Source organism: Lycium ferocissimum, chromosome 7 (assembly GCF_029784015.1).
Source record: "Lycium ferocissimum isolate CSIRO_LF1 chromosome 7, AGI_CSIRO_Lferr_CH_V1, whole genome shotgun sequence".
NCBI classification, from domain to species: Eukaryota; Viridiplantae; Streptophyta; class Magnoliopsida; order Solanales; family Solanaceae; genus Lycium; species Lycium ferocissimum.
The window spans coordinates 52,462,801-52,471,950 of record NC_081348.1 but is presented as its reverse complement, the minus strand read 5'-3'; positions in this window follow the sequence as shown (position 1 = coordinate 52,471,950).

Here is a 9,150-nt window from a genome sequence, read left to right as displayed (position 1 = left end):
TTTTCTCAAATTCCTAACGTCACTACCCGAAAACTGGCCATAAGTACAGACTGTCTCAGACTTAGACGAATTTAGAAGGCCTTAAGAACTTCACTTTTTGGTTTGACTTCAAAACGACTGTTTATCACCCGAATGGATTCATATAGCTAAAATATCATCTTTATACTAGTTTCATACATTCACATCTAACTCGAATTTACGGGATGTTACTGATATGATTTAGTATGAGAGTACGAGGTGTTACAAGTTGCACCAAGAATTTTATTCCACCAAGAAAAGTAATTTATGTTAGAAAATCAAGACAAATCCTAATATCATATTCTCAATATAGTATATTAATATTTTGAAGTAAAATTGCAAGAGGAATAAGAATTTCGATAGGAGAGAAATTGGAGGAGTAGTAGAAAAAGCCATTAAAGCTAATTTATTTCACATGTAAAGAATCAAAACAAACCTAAATTGGTAAAATGCATTTATAAAGTAACTAGTTGTAGCGTACGTGTGTTGCACGTGTGTATCACGTGTATTTATAAATATATATATATATATATATATATATATATATATATATATGGAAGAAAAGAAGTTGAAGTTTGTAAAGTACTATAATATTTGTTTAAAATGATGAAAATAAACTTTATTACATTGGCACAATGAATGAACTCAATATTTTCTAAACACGCAAAGATGATGAAAGTTGTTAAATTAGTTGTAGACTTCTTCTGTAGTTCAAACTAAAAATCTAATAAATAAAATTTTAACTGATACACAACTTTTAAAAATTACATAAATATTACTAAAAGTGTTTTAAGTTAAAATAAAAATTAAAAAAATATAAATTTCCAAAATTGATGAATGTTTATTATGTAATTGATGAGAGAAGAACATTAACATAAACAAAATGCAAAAATTTGTAGTGAAAGATTTTCACCAAAGTTACAATTCACCGGGATTTTCAAAGTTGCGTGCAAAATAAAGTTCATTAATTTAAAAGGTAAAGGACTTATAGAAAATAAAATTTTCTTGAATTTAACATCCTAAATCTTAGGACTTATTATATAGTTCAAATAAGGAAATATTTAATAAATACATTTTTTATTTATTTTAAAATTTTAAATATTAGAAAAATAATTAAATGATAAATTTATCTAGTATAAAATATCTTTTTAAAGGGTAAAAAGGATGAATACCTTATCTCTGAGGATTTCGTACTTATTTGAGTCCTTTTTTTTTCTTTTTTCTTTTTCCTTATAGGAGTGAGGTTCCTTGTTTTGAAAACTTTCCATGTAATTCAATGAGAAAGCTTGGAGGAGTATTTCTTTTCCTAATAATTGGATCACTTTACGTTCCTATTAGGTGCAGGACTTCTTCTTTTTTCCCCTAAATAACGATTTCTATCACTTTCCATTCTTTTATGAATACGACTCTACCTCTTTCTTTTTTTTCTCTCATAACTTACTGAAAGCCAATAAAATGTGTTTAACGTACAAAAATTTATTACAACCTCCAAAATATTATGGAATTTAACATGGATAGAATTTATATAAGGTAAATTTTAATTGGTTTAAAGTCCTAAATATTAGGGTTTCACACATGGCTCAGATAAAAAAAGATTTAATAACTACAAATGTAATTGATTTGAATGCCCTAAATTCTTTTTCTTATGTAGAAACATATTGATTTTGTGACCAAAAACTTATATGAGCATACCATGTATAACATTATTTCGAATGAAATTAACGGTAAAATACCTTCGAATACGTTCTCCAAAATAAGTAATTTTTGTAGCAAATATATTCAATGTAAGAGAACAATAAACATAAAATAATTAAAAAAGATAAAAAGAGTTATAAATTGTAAATTAACGTAGAAGAAAGTGGAGGAGTCAATGAACAAATTTAAAGAGCAACATTATTGATAAGCCTTAAGAAAAAGATAAAGCACTAAGAATTAAGAAAGTTAAAGGAAGCTTACGTTGATGTAGAAGCCTTATTCAATTTGGTTTATGCATATACTCCATTGTTTATATGGACACTAATTTCTTAGTTCTTTCTTTATTTTTTTTCTTCACAATTTTTCTCGCCAATTAATGTAAACACTATGACAAATAAATATTACGATATTTTGAAGGGAAAATACCAAATGTAAGAAAATCACTATAGGAAAATATTGAATTTTGGAAAAGTACGTTAACTCCAAGAAAATAGGAGCAAAAAGTAACTTGAGAGAAAAAGGAAAATTTGAATTTAATATTACAAAGAAATTAATTCAATATTAACTAACTATATTAATACAAATGCGTTAGAACAAAATAAATGACCAAGCAAAATATATGGACTCCTAATTGGTTTTCAAGTCCTAAATGTTAGGAAGTAATTAAATGTCTATTCCTAAATAAATAATCTATTGTTTTCAACAAAAAGTATATTTTTATAAGGTAAAATGATTCAACAATTTGAGAAAATAGTAAATGACAACTTTGTCTATTGCAGAGTCTTTTAATGAAGGGCAAAAGTTCAATCAACATTTTTAAGGTCCTTCGTGCTTTTAATATAGTAATATAGATTATCATAATGTTAATACAAATGCGTTAGAACAAAATAAATGACCAAGCAAAATATAAGGACTCCTAACTTAATTGATTTCCAAGTCCTAAATGTTAGGAAGTAATTAAATGTCTATTTATTTAATTGATTTCCAAGTCCTAAATGTTAGGAAGTAATTAAATGTCTATTCCTAAATAAATAATCTATTGTTTTCAACAAAAGTATTTCTACTATATTAGAAGCATGAGTTTGGAGGTGGTTTCGTCGTCCACCTCCAACTCATGTTAAATTAAAAAAAAAAAAAAAAGGTGGACCCCACTCATGTTAAATTAAAAAAAAAAAAAAAAGTAGACCCCATAGGAAAAAATCAAGTAATATATATATATATAAAAAAAAAAAAGGGACCCCATATTAAAAAATTAAGCAATATCCATCTAATTCTCAAAGTATCCCCATTAAGTCAATAATGGTGGATTCATCGCAACATGCATATCAACCCCTTAGTGGGAGCAAATGAAATCATTGTACAGCAAAAAAGGTAGACCAAAAAAAAAAGGGTGGACCCCGTATTAAAAAAATTAAGCAATATAAAAAAAAACGTGGACCCCATATTGAAAAATTAAACAATATCCATGTAATTCCCAAAGTATCCCCATTAAGTCAATAATAGTGGATTCATTGCCACATGCGTATCAACTCATTAGTGGGAGCAAATAAAATCATTGTATATCAAAAACCGTGGACATCATATTATTACTTTTCTTCAAAAGGTTAAGTAGGCAAACCATACAATTTCCTTTCTTTTCTTATATCAGCCTGAGATTTAATCTAGATATTTAACTAGATTGGAGAAGATAAGGCCACCAATCATCCATAAAATGTATAGTTGACATCGCATATGGACCTCTTCGTCAAGATCATCATTGGTAAGATCTGCTAACTGGGCAATGGCAGATATGTTCAATCTGCAACCCTTTAAAGTTGTGATAGGGGGGCGAAAACTGATCTACGGACATGGTCTACAGGGAGGTCGTACATAATCTCAATGCCTTGTAGCGTGATGATCGCCTCACCACTTCGAAAGTGGAACATGTGTGTCTACGGGCGCCAACGATCCAAAAGTGTCGCAATTAATCCCTAATCAAATTGTATCCTACCCACGATATACACTCCTCAGCTAAGTTACTCGGATTCTCCTAAAATGTCGTCGGGTACGTGTCCGATAAGTAGTTTATTTTTGAAGAATCCGATACTACGTCACGGCAATACTTTTGAAGAAATCGGAAGAACTTAAATTTTAAACGTCGATTGTATAAGCACTGGATGATATGATGCTACGGTGGATGCTCTTGCGCGTGACACCAAAAATTACCATCTACACAACAGATGGACTAGATCAGTATCCTCAATGTCTCCTTCCCTAATAATATGCATTGCAGTCTGAGCTCACTATGCTCTACGGGACCGTTGCAGTTTGAGCACACTATACTCTATGGGACCGGGGTGAATATGAGACGACTCCATCCTATAATGTACCTGCATAATCATTAGGTTTTAATACTCCTTCCATCTCAAAATATTTATCGTCCTTACTAAAAATATTTGTCTCAAAATATTTGTCGTTTTATTTAACCAAGACAAAATTAAGCAACATTTTCCCATTTTACCCTTGTATTAATTAGCAACATTTAACATGTTCTTATCATTAATGGAGTAGATATTTATTGAGGAGAGATTACATGAAATATGTTAAGAGGTAAAATAATCAAAATGCTACCCTTATAAATGATTTCTTAAAGAGCGTGCAAATAAAAAATGCGACAAATATTTTGAACCAGAACATAAATCAGATGAGACTAAATAAACATACTAATCATTATTGCATCTACTATCTACTTCTAACATAAATATGAACAATCATGAAATATGAAAAACAAATGCTTTAGTTACTTTAAAAACTCCTCCTGTCCCAATTTTTACTTTTTGTTTTTCAAGACTCAAACAATAAAACTTTGACATTTATTTGTATGTCCTTTAAATATCTTAACTTGTTAATTATCGTGACTTATAATACTTTATGTAGTTTCTAAATATGTAAATTATTTTTCAAAAAATTTAAAAATTGTGTGTCCGAATTCACGGTTAAAATAAAAAAGTTTGCCTCTTGAAATCCGAACTGCACCACATAAATTGAGACAGAGGGAGTAATAAATTTTTGACCTGGACAAAAAAAAAATCACTATTTACATATTATGTAACTAAAGTAACATAGAATGAAAAAAAAAAAAATCGATGGCACTAATTAACATTGCCACATATGCTTCTATTTAACATTTTAAAGTTTACTACTCATTGGTCTTACTTACTCTTTTAAAATTTTACCCCTTTACTTTTTTCTATTTGACAAAGTTAGATAGTTATTAGGATTTTACTCACTGTTTATTCGACGATTTTGTTTGGAGCGATTAAAAGCACATTCTCTGCTTTAGCAAAAACTCGAATAAAGAGTGATTATTTTAGGAGAAAACTAAATTTGATTTAAGTTAATTTAAGTTTTCCTATAGCTACTACTAAAGATGATATCAATCTAAAACTAACACAATAACTACCTAAAATCACCGAAAGAGTATGCCCTAGTGGTCAATGAAGTGTGTTGAGAACCATGAGGCCTCAGATTAAAAATTAAGTGGAGGTGAAAACACGAAACTAGTTAAGGTGTGCGCAACTTTGACGGAAATCACGGTTATAGAAAAAATCATAAGAACTAACAAAAAACACCCTAAAACTAAAACACTAAAAAAATCAAATTAATAGCATAAAAACGGAAAATTATAATAAAAATTATAAATCATGTTTCAATGATTCAATACTACTTATCAAATATATAAATAACATTACGTTTTAATAAATAATTTTACCTCTTTTGAAGAAAAACGCCAAATTTGACAAAGCTTCCAAAACCTCAATTTCACCCACTTTCAACCCAAAAACCTTGATATACACCTTGAATATGCTGTGGGTGCTAGTAGATTTGTCGGTTTTTGTTAAGATATTGAAGCTTTGGGGTTTTGTATTGGGGATTTCTATTGAAGCGTGTGACCACCTCATCTAAAATCTTAAGGCTGTGAGATTCGATACAGGATATCTGCCTTCTCTGATATCATATTAAAGTGTGATCATTTCATCTAAAAGCTTAAGTTGTTAGAGAGAGCGCATTTTTAATATTTAATTATATTCTTAATAATTTTCAGAAATAAATTACACAAATGATCAAAGAAGAACAATAATAGATTCTTAGTAATCTAAATACCCCTCTAAATTTGACGTGTTTTATTCCGATCTCCTAAAGGACCTAAACTATCAGTGGTCTTAATTATCTTCCTAAATTTGGCTATTTGATAGTCGTTACCCTCGGCATAATCTCATTTGAAGAGAGTGAGATACGCTTGCCTGTCACATAGATTTTTTGTCCAAGTGGCCTTTTTAAAAAAAATAATTCTTACTTTTTAAAATTTATTAATTTCTTAGATTTTCTTTGAGTAAAATTTTGCTAGAACTCCTCGTTTTAGGCAATATATATATATATATATATATATATATATATATATATATATTTTTTTTTTTTTTTTAGCTCAAAAAGAAAGAAATATACTATTGAAACAGATTGTCATTACATCTAAATAAGATATAATAAGAATTATACAGTTTGAACTTCATTATTTCGCAAAAACTTACGCTAAAACTAAAGGAGCTCTAACCAAGTACTATATATTTTATAGATTTGGTCCCCCAAACAATAATAACAGTTAAAATAAATAATCATTGCATCTAAAAAGAAATAAAAAGGAAGTACACAATTGCCACTACATTATTTTGATTAATTCTTTTACTTGACTAGAAATGATGGAACTTTCATTTTTTTTAATTGATTTTGGCCTGAAAAGAAAGTACACAGTTGAAATAAAGAGTAAATAACATTGCATCTAAAGAAGAATATACACAGTTGGTACTTCATTGTTTTTTACGAAAATGATTTTATTAGGCGAAAATGATGGAATATGAGCGAAGTTTTTCTCTCTCTTCAAATTAGCCTAAAAAACCAAATATACTGTTGAAACAAATAGTTGGAGCAAGTCGTCATTGCATTTAAAGAATGAATTTTTAAAATATAAGTTGGTGTAAAAGTTGTACTATATATTAAGCTGAAGCAAGAAAAAATATACAATTAGAATAAATAAATCAATGTATATAACCATATGTCGATTAACAGTTAAAAGTTAGCCTATTTGGAAGCTGATTCTTTAAATTTTTTTCTTTCTCACACGCCTAAAAGGGCGAGAGTAGCCATTCTCTTTGCACATCAGGGAAAAGACTATCAAATAGCCAAATTTATGGGAGAATTAAGAGTAGTGATAATTTAGGTGAATTTTGAATAAGATCTTTTAGGAAAAATCAATCGAATTTGATCATAAGCAAACACTATCAAACGAGGTTAAGAGTGACAGTAGTTAGACCCCATTAGCCCAACAATATTGCTCTTTTTATTTAGCTTTTCTATTGCTCTATATCCCATGCCCATCTTTCAAAGAGAATTAAATTAATTTTGCAACTTGATTTTTAATAAATGAAATCAACATAACATAGTTACACGCTATAATCAAAAGCGAATTCAACAGGTAGAATTAGTAAATTCAAAATTATTATAATCTTATCCGACATGTATACATATAGTATTGCCAGAGTTGAAAGTAATTGTTAATGCTTTAGTTGAACTTACAAGATTAGTCCTTATTTGCTACTATAAATAATTGATTTGCATCATCGTGACATGAAGTGTTTACAAATCTAGTAGTAGTTGTTGTTGTTTTCTACTTGTTGAAGAAATTGTCAGCTTATTTATGCCAAATTGCCAATAAACAAATCTGTGTGTTCAACAATTTATTAAAATTGTTACATTTTTTTCCGTATTATTAAAATTGTTACATCAAAGTCCAAATTGTCAGGTAGGAAATAGTTACTTGTAGTGTAAGGATTGGACACAAATAAAATTGACCGCCGTTAATTAACCCCCCAGTAAACGGTTAATAGTATATTGACAAATTTTGATTTTAGTTATGTGATGTCGGATTAAGTATATTTGACTTTAAGTTAATTGAAACATATACTTTAAATTTTCTTATTTGTAAATATTCACAAATTTACCGTGATTGTCAGTTGTTTAATTACTCACGTTATATTAAATTTGTATGGTTACTCTATATTTAACTATAATATAGTTTTGAAGATAGTCTAAACATAACGTGTTTTCTACATAAAGGGATCAAAAGAACATTTCAACTAATTTAAAATTAAATTTATTTTATCAAATATGTCACAAGAATTAAAATTAAATTTTATAATAATTAACGACCAAAAGTGTTATTATCCAAAAAAGAGAAACTGGCCGCCTAATATCTGAAATTGTTAGCGTGAGCAAAGGCCAAAGGTTCATATAATTTACTAAGTTCTAAGACCAAATATCAGTTTTTCAACATGTATTTTATATTCATTTCAAGTAGAATTTTTGCTCCTTTTTTTATAAATAGTATTATCAAAATGCAAATATAAAAATAAACTTTTTTATATTTGAAAAAAGATATTGTTTAAACTTTTTTAGAGCGTCTAAAGGTTGGCGTGTATATAATATTATACTCCTCCTATCTTATTTTATGTGAAACTTTTTGATTGGATACACAGTTCAAAAAGTTTAAAAAGGAAGAAGAAACTTTTAGACCTACGTGAAATACATATAAAGTACCAAAATTATTCTTTTAATTGAGTGTAATGAGAACTTCATATATATATTTTTTTTTCATTTTCTCTTACCTTGAAAAAGAATAAACTTTATGTGGAATCTGACAAGATTTGTCATTAATGATGTATGCAGACGTTAGGATTAAAATAATTTCCAGTCTAGGAAGAGTGAAATTATTGTATTAAAATTCAATAACATAAGGTCGCATGTGTGTAGGGATCTAGTAGCTCAGTTGGTTAGGTATACTAACTAACTTTGTTGGTGAGGGCTCGAAATCTTCCCTAAACCTTATATATATATATATATATATATATATATATATATATATATATATATATATATTGCAAGTGCAAGTGGGTCACCGCTCAGCTCACTAGCAAAATTGGTAGGGGCGGATGAAACATAGTATTTTTTTATGTAGAATATAAATTTATATAAAAAATTAAGTGAACTAGCAAAAAAGAAATTGCAGACATGGATCCACAAATTTAATGTATATGTATTTAATAATAAGAACCTTAAGGATTGCATTCTTTGGATCCGCCTCTGGTTCGCATTGTTCACCTTACGCTTAGGCCAGTGGCAGAGCCAGAAATTTTGGTAAGATTGTTCAAATGTTGACGAGTATATAATTTATTTTCGATGAATGAGTGCAACGAATTTTTTTTAACATCATCACTGTACACCCGCCTAAAAATTTATGGTCCATTTGATTTCGTAAGTTATTCTTGATAAATTTCATTGCTAGAAAACTCTTACGGTGATTACAGTATCAAATGATAGCAACAACAAACAACAACATACCCAGTG